At 38.5% G+C, this 15398-nt stretch overlaps 1 pseudogene; it reads right to left on the bottom strand.

Annotated features, from left to right (window-relative positions):
- Positions 1–3325: 3325 nt before the first annotated feature.
- Positions 3326–12914, bottom strand: LOC105490516 (transcriptional coactivator YAP1-like; annotated as a pseudogene).
- Between the last annotated feature and the right edge of the window lie 2484 nt (positions 12915–15398).

Consider the following 15398-nt stretch of genomic DNA (forward strand, 5'->3'; position numbering starts at 1 on the left):
TACACTTTTAAGAATTATTTTCCTACTAAGTGTTTGTTTAATCAATTAATGGTGTATCAAAAAATCGGAAACTATAACAAATTTCTTAGAAATGTTAGAGATGGAATCATTCCCACCTAGTTCACTTTATAAATAGTGAAGAAACAGTGAACCCTGGAAACTAGAACATGATTCATAAGTGGCTCCAATCTATAAATTCAAAGGCCGGATGTTTTTCATTAAATTCTGTAAAATTCTTATGTCATTATTAACTTCTCAATTGCATTAAAATAGTTACATAATAGTCAAAAGAAGACCATTTGTGTTTTTAAAACAGGATTTTCAGGAGGAAAGAAGAGAGGCAAAAAAGGGGGCAAAAGGACAAAATTTTGAGGAGATATTTAGGAAACTGTTGAATTCTAATCTTGGGGAGAGCATTTTGGAAATGGAGTGAACATTACTTTGATTCCTTCCACCTAAATTATACCTGAACATTTAGAGTAAAAGGTTTTCCAAAGATTGGAGTTTCCAGTGATTTCAATAATTTTGAGCACAAAAATATTCTTTTCAGGACTTTGAAACTTTTATACAAAGTTTAAAAGGTTCCAGCTTTAAACTTCAAGCAGTTAATAAAATGAACAGTAACTGGTGGGATGATTATTTTTCTGGTAGGGAGAATTCTGCAATATGTAAAACATGGGGCTACAAAGCCAGGAGAAATATCTCCCAACCTCCAGTGTGCTTCCCTGTCTGTCACTGAATGAGATAAAGGGAAATGTGATCACAGTAGGGATAAGTAGAGAAGGGCCAGTTACTAATATTTATTGTCCTTTGATTAAAAATATGAGTGAGTTCCTTTCTTATTCCACAGGTTTTCAGTTAACAAGATTAAGTGGTAATTAGATATGATCAAGCACACATCTCCACTTTTTTTTTTTTTTAACTTGGAAGCTTGGTGAGCCATCAAAGAAGTTGTGTTTTGTTCACACCTTCTTCATTAAAATGGTATTGGTACATTCTACAACCAGTTGACAAAATATATTGTATTAAAAAATATTAACCAGTGGTGGTAGGACTTGCAGGCACTGAAATAAAAGTTGTAAGACTGCAAAGGGGCTGATTTACTTACCACAAAGTTGTGCCAGAGCAAAAAAGTTCTTTGACCTTGCATGTAGTTAAAATGCCATGTATTTAACATTTTTAAAAATGTTGCAATTAGGGAAACATTATTTTGGTTTTTTTTAAAGACAGTTTATTTAAAAAGGAAGGAATCTTGGTCAAAATGGAGTTCTCAGTCCCGCTTTTGGCAACAGGGACAGGCATTGGGGCAGAGACTTTTTAAAGTCATTTATTTTCTTCCTATGGAGCGTACGTTTTCTCAATAGTACGTACTAAATGATCCTTTATTTTCTTTTTATTTGTGCTGCTACCTTTATCATTTATTAAATTCCATATATATGTGTCTATCTCTGAGACTTCTGTTTTGTTCTATAGGTCTATTAGATTAGTTACGCCAATATCACAGTTTTTTAAAATGGAAAATGTTGTTATGGCCCTTTCCTTATCCTTATTAAGGTCGGCATAACAATTTGTGGACCCTTATCCTACTGCATACATTTTAGTACATTTATTGACTTAAAATTTTCAACTGGAATTTTGGCTGAGATTACATTAAGTTTAAATATTAATTTGGGGATAATTGATATATTTATAATGTCAACCCATTCAAGAACATTGAATGTATCTCTATTCAGATCATCTGTGTCTTCTATTAGAATTTTGTCATTTCCTCCATAGAGGTCTTGGGCCTCCCTGATTAACTTAATCCCTGGATATTATTCTAAGGCAATTGCAAATGGTATCTTATTAAAAGTATATATTTAATTTGTTATTTCTGGCATGGGAAAATGTTGATTTTGTATTTAATAATTTTGCTTAACTATTCTTAATTTTAATGATTTGCTGATTCTACTGATGCTTCTATGTGAATGACTATATAATTTTCAAGTAATAATGATTTTAAGGTCTTCTAATACACAAACCTCTTATTTGTTTATAACATTGGCCAGGACCTGCAGTACTGTGTTAAACTATGGTGTTGACTAGCTTCAGTTTTCTCTTCTTGGTCTTAACAGGAATGTAATTAATGTTATTCCATTAAATATAATATTTTCTGTGGGTTTTTGAATATCAAGTATCCTAGTTTTCTGGATTTTTTACATAATCAAAAGGAGATGTTGAACCTATCAAATACTTTTCTGCATCAATTGTAATATAATCCAATAATCTGTTATGTGGTGATTTACATGAATAGATTTTCTGATGTATTGATGAGATAAATCCCACTTGCTCATAATTTTATAGTACTTTATATTTCACTTGGCTACTCTGATATTAGCCCTATTGTCATACACATCTACTCTCATTGTAGTGCAATTATTATCTCAAAGCAATGCAGTGTAGAGGCAAAACCAAAACATAAACTTCTTTTTCCTAACCAGTCTTCTCGCTGCTGCCTCCAACTAATGTCTGCACCAGGTGCAGCCCGCTGTTCCACTTCACATACATACATTCATGTCTTCGTAGTGGGATTTTAAGGATATTTTATTAGTTCTCAAGGCTTATGTTTCCCTTTATAGTTTCTCTAGAGTTAAGTTTAGGGAGGGAGGCAGTATAGGTTAGTACATGGGAAAATCAAAACAAATATTGCCTGTACTAAGTGATAACAACAATGGTTAATTTGAGGAATTAAAGAAAATATAAGATGAAAATAAAATACCAGATAATATTTACATACTGTATTAGTATGTTCTCATACTGCTAATAAAGACATACCCGAGACTGGGTAATTTATGAAAAAGGTTTAATTGACTCACAGTTCCACATGGATAGAGAGGCCTCACCATCATGGCTGAAGGTGAATGAGGAACAAAGTCAAGTCTTACATGGTGGCATGCAAGAGAGAGCATGTGCAGGGGAACTCCTTTTTATAAAACCATCAGATCTTGTGAGAGTTATTCACTATCATGAGAACAGCATGGGAAAGAACCACCCCCATGATTCAATTATCTCCCACTGGGTCCCTCTCATAATACTTGGGAATTATGGGAACTTGAATTCAAGATGAGATTTGGGTAGGGACACAGCCAAACCATATCATTCCACTCATTTCAGCATTAACTCAAAAGTCAACAGTCCAAAGTCTCATCTGAGACAAGGCAAGCCCCTTCCACCTAGGAGCCTGTGAAATCAAAAGCAAGTTAGTTACTTCCTAGATAGAATGCAGGTACAGGCATTGGGTAAATACAACCCTTCCAAGTGGGAGAAATTGTCCAAACCAAAAGGGCTACAGGCTCCATGCAAGTTTGAAATCCAGGGGGCAGTCAAATCTTAAAGCTCCAAAATGATCTCCTTTGACTCCATGTTTCACATCCAGGTCACACTGATGCAAGAGATAGGTTCCCATGGTCTTGGGCAGCTCTTCCCCTGTGGCTTTACAGGGTAAAACCCCTTTCCTGACTTCTTTCACCAGCTGATGTTGAGTGTCTGCAGGTTTTCCAGGTGCATGGTGCAAGCTGTCAGTAGATCAACCTTTCTTGGGTCTGGAGAATGGTAGTCCTTCTCTCACAGTTCCACTAGGCAGTGCCTCAGTGGAGACTCTGTGTGAGGGTTCCAACCCCACATTTCCCTTCCACACTGTCCTAACAGAGGTTCTTCATGAGGGCTCTGCCTCTGCAGCACACATCTGCCTGGACATCCAGGCATTTTGATACATTTTCTGAGATCTAGGCAGAGGTTTCCAAACCTCAATTCTTGACTTATGTGCATCCATAGGCCCAACACCACGTGTCAGCTGCCAAGGCTTGGGGCTTGCACCCTCTGAAGCAACAGCCTAAACTCTGTGTTGGCCCCTTTTAGCCATGGCTGGGACACAGGGCATCCAGTCCCAAGACTGCACAAAACAGCAAGGCCCTGGGTCCAGCCCACAAAACCATTTTTTGCCTCCTAGGTATCTGGGCCTATGATGGGAGGGGCTGCCGTGAAGACTTCCAACATGCCCTGGAGACATTTTCCCCATTGTCTTGGTAATTAACATTTGGCTCCTCTTTACTTATGCAGACTTCTGCAGCCAGCTTGAATTTCTCCTCAGAAAGTGGGGTTTTCTTTTCTATTGCATCATCAGGATGCAAATTTTCTGAACTTTTATGCTCTGCTTCCCTTCTAAACCTAAGTTCCAATTCTAAACTATATTTTTGTGAATACATAAAACGAAATGCTTTTAACAGCACCCAAATCACCTCTTGAATGCTTTGCTACTTAGAAATTTCTTCCACCAGGTACCCTAAATCATTTCTCTCAAGTTCAAAGTTTGACAGATCTCTAGGCCAGGGGTAAAATGCCACCAGTCTTTTTGCTAAAGCATAGCAAGAGTCACCTTTGCTCCATTTTCTAGCAAGTTCCTCATCTCCATCTGAGACCACCTCAGCCAGGACTTTATTGTCTATGTTACTATCAGCATTTTGAGCAAAGCCATTCAACAAGTCTCTAGGAAGTTCCAAACTTTCTCACATCTTCCTGTCTTCTGAGCCCCCCAAACTGTTCCAACCTGTTACCCAGTTCCAAAATTGCTTCCACATTTTCGGTTATCTTTACAGCAGTGCTGCATTACCTGGTACCAATTTACTCTATTAGTCTGTTCTCACACTGCTAATAAAGACATACCCAAGACTGGGTAACTTATAAAGGAAAGAAGTTTAATTGACTTATAGTTCTACATGGCTGGCGAGGCCTCACAATCATGGCTGAAGGTGAATGAGGAGCAAAGTCAAGTCTTACATGGCAGCAGACAAGAGAGAGCATGTGTAGGGGAACTCCCCTTTATAAAACTATCAGATCTTGTGAGAGTTATTCACTATTGTGAGAACAGCGTGGGAAAGATCTGCCCCCATGATTCAATTACCTCCCATTGGGTCCCTCTCATGATGTGGGAATTATGGGAGCTAGAATTCCAGATGAGATTTGGATGGGGACACAGCCATACCATATCACATACCTTGTGAGGGAGGTATCATCTGAGTTAATGTTCTGTGGCCCTTGTCTTCTCAAAAGAAGGTAAAATGTTTAACTTTAGACATTAAGTATGCATGAGAAAATACCAAGGGTAACCATTAAATGGTTAAAGAGAGAGTATTCTAAAGTAAGGGTAAAATGACCTAAGAGGAAAAAATGAAGGATGATGAGAGAAATGCTTCTGCATTGGTGGGGTAAGGACCTCTGAAAATTCATTCCTTCATAAAGGCAATGACAATGAGGCAGGAGAATAGAGTCAAGAGACAGGAAACCTTCACATCAGCCTCTGATTGGTCACAGACCAAACCTTCAGCCTCTGATTTGTCACAAGCCAAATCTTCACTTCAGCCTTTGATTGTTCACTGGCTAAACCTTCAGCCTACGATGGGTTATGGGCCAAAACTTCATTTACATATGGTGTAACCAATGGGAAACCTCTAAAGGATACTTAAATCCCAGAAAATATTGCAACTGGGGACCTTGAGCCACTTGATTGAGCCTGTTCCCACCCTGTGGAGTGTACTTTCACTTCAATAAACCTGTGCTTTCACTGCTTCATTCTTTCGCTGCTTTGTGCATTTTGTTCAGTTCTTTGATCAACACACCAAGAATCTGGAAAACTTGTAGTCAAGACCCTCCATCAGTAACAAGAACACTAGCAAAAATTGCCAAAATTAACTTTCTCATGATTCTGGAAATCAACCAAAGGTCTCCAACAATCCAAGGAACATTTATTTAAGAAAAATGGCCGAATTTCAGTAAGAATGCTGAGAATTATGACATTTTTAGCCTGTCCTGTCCCCATACTCTCCCCTACTCTGTGATAGCCTTGAAAACCAACAGCCACAGAATCATATGTATCTGTGCATATCTGCAACCTAGCAAATACAGAAGGGGGCAGAATGGGCTGGAGCTCCCAAAAGAGTCCTAGCTCAATAATTGTCACTATTTGATCATTCTGGCAGTTCCTTGGAAAAACCTTATTCTCAGGACTGGTCTTTATTTGGTTTCATTCTTGACTTGCTCAATGAAAAAAGGCCTATCCCCAGGATATTTTCCATTAAAAAAATTAGAAGCAATTGTTTGACATCACAGTTTCTTGAGGCATCAGCAACAGTTGGGTTAAACAAACAGTAGGCCCCAAAACATAAAAATCTGGAGAATGAGATGTCCAAATGGGTCTTTGAAAAGTTCTGACATATTTCTGGAGATCCAGATGGCCATACACAAGTGCAAGACTGGGTGCATACAAAAGAAAGACCTAAGAAGACCCTAGTGTCTTGACTCTGGCTAACTTTGAAGCTCTGCATAGGCAAGCAATGAAGGATAAGGCAGATTTCCAAACTGTCAGAGCATTGAAGGCATTCTCCAACAAATAAACAGAGCCCTGAGGGCAGACTTTTTGATTGAAGGCATTTAAAATAATCTCTGTTTAATCATTTGATGACCACTAAACTATCTGAACAGAGACATCCGTGGCTGCTCACAATGAAGAATACAGACTCTAAAGAGTTAGTTCAGGGAAATCACTAGGCAAACAGTGATAACAACAAACCCTGGGTGGATAGTTGGGGATGTCTGACTTCCAGAGTTGCCACATTATATAACATAGCCAGTTCTCAACAAGAAATTGAAAAACATACAAAGAAATGGAAAATATGGTGCATATATAGGAAAAGTAGTCATTAGACCTGAGGAAGCCCACATGTTTGATATACTGTGCAAAATTCATAAACAATTATAAATGTTCACAAAACTAAAGGAAATCATGCTTCAAGAATTAAAGGAATTATGAACATGATGTTTACCAAATAGAGAAGATAAAGAGATAAAATCTATATGACAGAATCAAATAAAAATTTTACATTTGAAATGTAGTTCATTAGGGTGCAGGGGCATAGCAGAGGGTGGAGCTCAAAAGAACGTTTGAGCTCACAATAATAAGAAATCTTAAAAGTAGGAACACTTGAGAGGATCTATTCAGAGGAACAGAAAAAAAGAAAAAGCAGAAACCTGTGGGACACCATCAAGTGTACCAACTTACACATAATTGGACTTCCAATAAAAAAAAAAAAGCAGGCCATTAAGCACATTTTGAAGAAATAATGGCTGAGAACTTTCCAAATTTTATGAAAATTTACATACTAAGAAGTTCAATAAACTGAGTAAAATAAATACATCTACACCAAGACAAATGATATTCAAACTTATCAAAAGACAAGAGAAATTTGAAAGATGCAAGAGAAAAATGACTGATCAGGTGCAAGAGATCCTCAATAAGATTACTAATTTCTCATTAGTAAAAAATAGAGGCCATATAAGGCAGTGGGATGGCATTCAATGTGCTGAAAGGAAAAGATTCAAATAAGAATTCTGTAACAAGATTATTAAAAAATGAAGGAGGAAAGAAATGACAGAATTCAACACTAGCAGACCCATCATATAAGAAACGCTAACAGATAATCAATCTTTTAACCTGAAATGAAGGAATGATGGGCAGTGACTTGAATCTACATGAAGAGATAAGGAACATCATTATAGGTAAATATAATACTCAATGTAAATGCATTTTTGTTTGTAACTATTCTTCTCCTATCTGACTTGAAAGACATCAGCATAAAGCAATATTGAGAAAACTGTTGACGGGTTTATAATGTACAAAGATGTAATGTGTATTGTGGGCGGAAAGCAACCCAGGTGGCAAAGCAAGAGACTGAAGGCACAGCCTGTTCCAATATAATAAAGAAAATAGTTAGAATAAGAAAAGTTATAATAGAAATAGGATATAGAGATGATCATATATGAATATTATTAATCATTAGCTTTAGTATCAATCTCTCTTTTACTATTATAATAATCTCTGTTTTATTATTATAACTGAGGAAAAACCAGGCCATACAGACTCAGGAGCTGAAGGGACATCGTGAGAAGCAACCAGAAGACAGTGGGCAAATGACATGAATAGACTAGGACTTCTGACCCAGGAATTTTACTTTTAGGTGTCACTCAAGAGAAATAAAAATATATATCCACACACGATTTTGTTCATGGATGTTTATACCGGCATTATTTATAATAGCCCAAAGTAGAAACAACCTAGATGTCCATTAACTGATGAACAAATAAGCAAAACATGGTGTATCCACACAATGGAATATTACTAGGCAATGAAAAGGAATGATGAATTGACACATGCTACATCATGGATTAACCTTGAAAACATGCTAAGAAGTCAGTCACAAAAGACCAACATTATATGATTTCATTTATATGAAATGTCCAGAATAGGTAAATCTATAGAGACAGAACATAGATTAATGGTTGCTTAGGGCTGACAGTTTTGGGGCAGGGCATGGCCTGAACCTGCGAATGCATATGGGGTTTCTTTTTGTGATGATAAAAACATTCTAAAATTGAGAGTGTTGAACGTTACACAACTCTGTATGCTAAAAACCATTGAGTTTTATACTTTAAAATTAGAGTAAATTCTATGATATGTGACTTGTATCTCAATAAAACTTTTTAAAAGATTACAAAACAGGGAGAAAAACAAGACAAAAGAACTATGAAAATTTTAGGCAATAAATGTAAATGGAGCTAAATTTCCAGTTGAAGACAAAGATTGACAGACTGAATTTAAAAATATAAGAGATTAAAACAACCAAGTATATGTTATTTAAAAGATACACTGAAAGGTTGAATGTAAAATCCTGGTAAAGTTAGCAGATATATTTCAACAGTAGAGAACTTATGTATTATACTATTATGGGGCAAAATAGACAATAACTATGACACATTGCTAGAAAAAGTTACCATATAATAAAAATTTCAACTCATCATGTAGTTACTAAAAAGCCCAAATTTCTGTGCATCTAATATCTTTGCCTTAAAATACATGAAGCAAAATTTATAGAAACAAAATGAAAAATTAACAAATCTATCACCAATGTTTTAGCATATCTTTCTTAGTGTTTGAGTCATCAAGCAGATCAAAAAATCAGTAAGGATAAAGAAGATTTTAATAGCACAATTTACATGTATATTTAAGTATACTTTTAGATAAAGCACTTTATCAAGCAAGTGGTAGGCCACATAACATGGGAGTTAAGGATACTGCCAAGAGAGGGTTGAAGTGATAGACCATGCAACCTAAGTTTGATAGGGAGGTAAAACAAAGACAAAGGATGGTTCATATGGGTGAAGTAAATGGGTCTGTGAGCTATGGTTGAAGAACTGACGTCTTGAGATTGATAGAGTGAGATTCCTAAAAATGTTGTCAAATTGTATAGTGGCCAGATTTATTTCAGAGGTAATTAGTCATGAGTGATTACAAGGTCCAGAGTGTCGCCATGGAAGTGGATTGCTGAAATGGGGTAGAAGTCATGGAAGATAAAGAGATTAAGATACTGAAAGTTCAAAAATGCTGAGTGAGTCATTAACTTAGATTTGAAATACCCCAGGACTTCAGTACTGGGAATGGAAAAGAAGACAAATGAAACATGTGTTTAATGTTAATTGAATGGAGGAACATTAGCAGTAATTGGTAGAATCTGCAACCAAAGAAGATGGGGTTAGAGCTGACTGCATGAACTGAGGTTTTCACAAAGTAGATGTGTGAAGTTGTGGAAGCAGTAGTATAAAATTAAAAGGATACTGATCCCATCACTTGACCCAGTGCTGAATTGAATGTGGAAGAAATAGCAGCCTCCACTTGATGGCGTGGCAAGAGATGTGTTATCCAGAGATCACTCTATTTAAATTAAAGTCAGAGAAGAAAGTTAACCATCAGCGAAGGACCACAGTTTGTTAAAGTGTAATGGATGTTTTAAAAGGCACAATGGAGAGTTAAGAGATTAAGCCGTCAGTGTAAATTTAGTCAGGGAAAAAGAAATAGTAGTTAATAAGGCATGACAACTTTATACATATAACCCACATATGAGATAAATTTGTAAGAGCGATAAGAAAAGGTCTCATAAGAACATACATGAGGGAACAATTATTTCTTTGTGCCTAGGGTGTGTGTGTGTGTGGGGGGGGTGGATTGTGGAAATGAAGGGAAAGCTGAAGAACAAAAGTGATATTTGAGAGTTGGATCTTTAAGCATGAGTTAATAATGGCTGAAGGTGGTGAGGGCATCCCATATAGAAAAAGCATTAGAAAAAAAAAAAAAGTCTGAAACTACATAGTACAACTAGGAGAAATAAATCCTGGGTATTAGTGTATAAGATGCATGGAAATGAATGACTGCAGATGAGATTGGAAAGGTAGACTAGGTTAGGTTATGAAAAATCTTGAACTCCATGCTAAGGAATTTAGCTATAATTCTGTAAGTAATGGACATGAATGAGGGACTGTAAGCAAAGGAATACTCAGATTGGACTTTTAGAGAGATGTGTGGATGGCAGGGGGGAAGATTGGCAAAGAGAAAATCTGGGGGACTAAGATTTTTGTGAGAAATGATGAGAGCAAAGTCTAGGTCAGTGGCAGTGGGGTAAGAGAGGAAGGGACTGATACGAGAGATTTTTTTCAAAGTGAAATAAAGAAAACTTGATAAGTGGCTACATGTGGGCATTGGAGACGTCAAGACTATTCTAGACTTTCTGACTTGAACCATATTGATGGTGATGCCATTAGCAATGTAAGTTAGTAGAAGAAGCAGATTTGGAATAGGGAAGATACATATATTGAATTTGAGTTACCTAAAGGGTATCATTTCCTACTGTTGTTTCATTTGATTTTTTTAGTGAAGCTCCTCCCTCTCATTTTCTTTTATGTTTCTACTTGGATCACAGAGAGGAAACTGGAATAATATGAACAACACTCACGTTTCTGGTGGACATGACAGAGAGCAAAATAGTTTAACCTAGAGATAACCAGGAATCAATCCATCATTCCCTGGGCTGCACACTGGCAGTCTGACTTTGAAATATTTGAGCAAACTTAGATTAAAACTCTAGGGAAGATCTCTTCTCAAAGGATATCTGTACCTACCTTTAAAAAATACTATAAAGCAATGCAATTTTATTTAAATGTGCTTTCCCAAATTCATATACAAAAGATGGTAATCAAAAACATCTAAAAAGGTTTGGAGATGACCCTTTACCAAAACAAGGTCAAGCTTTGGGTCTTGCCAAGAGATGGTCTTTTTTCATGGTTTAGATAGTAATTTCTTCATTTTGAGTCATGGCTTGTTCCCTTACAGCAGGAAGAGGACCTGAGGCCAAGTTCATACTCTGCTGCACTGGTGGACTGGTGGGGGCTATAATGTTCATCTGAGAGGGCATGGCCTTCCTGGGGTCCTGCCATGTTGTCTGATCAATGTGATTTAAGAAATATCGCTCACCGGCCGGGCACGGTGGCTCAAGCCTGTAATCCTAGCACTTTGGGAGGCCGAGACGGGCGGATCACAAGGTCAGCAGATCGAGACCATCCTGGTTAACACGGTGAAACCCCGTCTCTACTAAAAAATACAAAAAACTAGCCGGGCGAGGTGGCGGGCGCCTGTAGTCCCAGCTACTCGGGAGGCTGAGCCAGGAGAATGGCGTAAACCCGGGAGGCGGAGCTTGCAGTGAGCTGAGATCTGGCCACTGCACTCCAGCCTGGGTGACAGAGCTAGACTCCGACTCAAAAAAAAAAAAAAAAAAAAAGAAATATCGCTCACCAGAAGATGTCTTCGCCATCTCCCAGCTTGCTGGCAGAGGTACATCATCAGGTATCTCCAAAGAGGACTGTCGAAGATGTTGAGCTGTGGGTGTAGCAGCTAGGCCAGACTACTCCAGTGGGAGTCCCAGGAGAAACAGCTCCCAACTGCAGAGAAGCTGGAGAGGAATGAGCTGGAACATACTATGAAGTCAGAGCTCCTGTAGTGCCTTTGTCAGTACTGGCCTGTCCGGAGTGGGATTTGGGCTCCTGCGGCTTGAAGGAGTCAGGCAGCTTCCAGAGCCTCATAGGCACTGTCTGGGGTATGTTGGCCATCTTAGGGTTCATGACGGCGCTCAAAAGCGCCTCCAGGTCGGTCTCCAAGTCCTCCTGGACGTGTATGATCTGGTGCCTGGTGAAGAATGCCTATGGCGCCGTCTGGGTCGCTGGGAAGGTTGGGGTGCTGGTTGCCTGGGCCCGGAAGGCGGATCTTGCCCCTGGGAGGATTGCGTAGGCGGCTGCCCTTGGCCCTGGAGGGCCGATAGAGATGGTGGCTACTGCCCACGATCCACAGCTTCTGCCTTCCGCGACATGGAACTCTGACCAGGCGAGCGAGGGCTCCGCCAGGACTCCCCGGCTCGATGGGCCAAGATGACAAAGGTGGCAAGGGCTTCGGGCCAGATGGCACTGGGTGGCTGGAGCGGCCCTCTTCTCTCTCTCAGGGCCGCTGGGTGGGTAGGGGGGTGCGCCACGGCCCCTCAACCCCCATCCTGCCCCTCCGCCCCACGCTGCTCCCTGGCTCTACTGACTGGTCTGTGTACCTACTTTTGATAAGCTTTATAAAGTCACTAGAGCCATTTAATTTCTCAAACAAGAATAACCACCCCACAGGTTAACTCTTAAGGAATTGCAAAAGTTAATAAAGATAAAACGCTTCTTTTTCCTTAGAAGCCAAGGGTTTGTCCCACAAAGATAAATCAAGTATTTTTTTTTCTTGAATTTCTTTTTCTGTCAAGCCATTTTTATTTATTATGTCCAATGCCACTGAACTCTTTAATTTCTATAGATTCTAAAAATAAATCCCCTAGAGGAGAAAAAATAATGAACAAATAGAGAAAATAAGCCAACACCATGACATGGAGCAGCATGCACAACTGGCTATGCACTAATAAACAGCATCCAAGAAGACACTGGGTTCTTAAGAACATTTCCTTAATTACCGTCATGATCTGTGCCTTTCAAGAATAACAAACAGTATGTGCAGTATTTTATCACTGGCAGTAAGATCTCTATTTTCCTTAGGGTTTTTCAAGTCATGACATGTAAACAAAGATGTCTGTCATACATTCCTAGGAAAGTGAGATAAGAAACCTTTCAGCTACAAAGTGTTTATCATTTTGAAAATGTTTTAACATAAATGATAGATTTATGAAACTTTAAATGAAACGTCAAGAATTCTAGCATACTCAAAAGTTTCAAGGTATAGATGATTTTGTTTTTGTTTCCACTAACCCAGAGCGAGTTATTTCTTTTGCTTTTGGCGACTCCACCACCAATTTCCTCTTCGTTTAATTTAGTTTATTTTGTGTAATGAGCAAAGCTTGTAACTCAATCTTCCCGGATCCTTTTTTAATTTTTTTTATTTTTTTAATGTTCTCTCCTTGAACTATCTCCCAGTTTCCTCTGTTCTAAAACTGGTGTAATGTAATTTTGATTCTGAATGTTATTTGGGGTGAGAAAACAAACTGAGATTGAAACTCTAATGGGAAAAAGAGAAAATGCCATAATACCTATTTGCCTGTACTTCGTATTTCTCTTTCTCAAGAGACATTTGCTCGACTTATAACTTGGCTTTCTACTATTGTATTCTTCCTCTGTTTGTGCCCAGAAACTTCACACTGATTCCACACCTTTCAGTCTTCTAGATCAACCCTGGATCTGATTTAGTAGATAAAAAAAAAATAGAGATTAGAAAAAGAAATGTAAAATAGCATGAGGAAACTGCAGAAAAAGAAAAACAAAGAGGGAACCAGAATATCTGAACATGGACCCAATCGAATTTATAAAGCAGATAAACTCTTATCTTGGTGCCTTCTATTTCTATTCAGCCTCCTTTCCCATCCCCACCCTCCTACATTTTCACTTTCCCCCTGTTCATGCCTAGCCTTCTCACAGGGCCTTGCCATTTGCTGTCTCATCAAAGTGGCCTTGCCATTTGCTGTTTCCTCTAGTAGAAATATTAGTGGGCACATCTAAAAGTATTATCCCTGCCCCAGGCTTTTGCATTTTACTAAATGTCTATTGCAGACCAGAATGCTTTTGAGGCCCAAAGAATGAATTACTGATGATTTAATGGAATTTGATTCACCATTTCTATAACGGTGTTCTTTGTGTCACTACTTCCATACCTCTCACTTTCATATATGCTTCCCCACAAAAAACTCATTCTTCTAGCTATCTCAGTATGACCAGGCTTTGTACTTGGTCAATTCCCAGAAGATGTTAGTACTCTCACCAGGAAAGTATGTGGTGGATAAGTTTGTGGGGGGTTGCGGGAGGGAGGACAATACCTAAATGTACACACACACACACACACTCAAGAAGAGACAGATTGCAAACTTTACTGAGAGCTATAATTCCATTCTCAGAGCGATAAAGACCCTTCCAATCCATCCAAACAACAAACAATAACATAAGAACCTCTCCCACAAGAGACATTTGCTCGACCATTGCATTCAGGGAAAGAGGATTTTTATCTGTTTTAAGAAACTCATCTTGTATCTATAATCACCTGATTGCTAGCTTATTCTTGAATTCTTTTACAGTGAAATATGATTATCATATCTGTGATGCAGGCTTAAAAACACGCTTTTTAAGAGTTAAACAGAATCTAACTGTTCGGCAAGTCTCTCTCTCTCCCTCTCTTGTGTGCACATGCGTGCGCGCGTGCGTGAGGATGTGTGTGTGTATTCTATTTGATTTAGCTTTTCTCCATTTTTGCAGGGGAATAGTATGTACTATAGGGGCAGATACTTCTGCCTTGTTGCTCTAGGAAACTCTAGGAGACAGCCAAGATAGCCTTCAGAAATATGAGAGGAGAGAAGGACTACATAGAGGCTTAACTCTATTTAAGGCCACCTTGGTCTTAAAGATGGACTGGGGAAAGAGAAGGAGAAAGAGGGAGAGAAAATACTAATCTTGCCAGACCATAAGGAAATCATATGCTTTAGTATGAAGTTCTTCTATGATCCATTTGAAAAAGAACAGTTTGAATAAATAAAACACAGATAGAGGTATAATAAATTGGATTTATTATTATTGTCTACCAATATCTGTTCTCCCCTTTTTCCTGGGCACACAGCTTAGACTACATTTCCCAGCCTCTCTTGCCGTTAGGTTAGACCATCTGACTAAATTCGCTCCAGTGGAATAGAGCAGAAGTTACATGTGTTAATTCCAAGACTTGCCCATAGAACCTCCACACATGCACTTCGGAACTTTATTTGACTCTCCACAGAAAGGAATGGTGAAAACCAAACCAACATTGGAAACCACATGTTGAAAGTAGAAAGGCCACCTAGTGACCTCCATATTCACCCTCGTTGCTGTACAAACAAGAATTGACCCTCTGTTGCATTTGAATCATTACATATTTGGGTTAATTTATTATAGCAGTTTAGTCTACCTTACTGTGATCCTTGAGAGTATGA

This window comes from Macaca nemestrina, chromosome X (assembly GCF_043159975.1).
Source record: "Macaca nemestrina isolate mMacNem1 chromosome X, mMacNem.hap1, whole genome shotgun sequence".
Classification (NCBI taxonomy): Eukaryota; Metazoa; Chordata; class Mammalia; order Primates; family Cercopithecidae; genus Macaca; species Macaca nemestrina.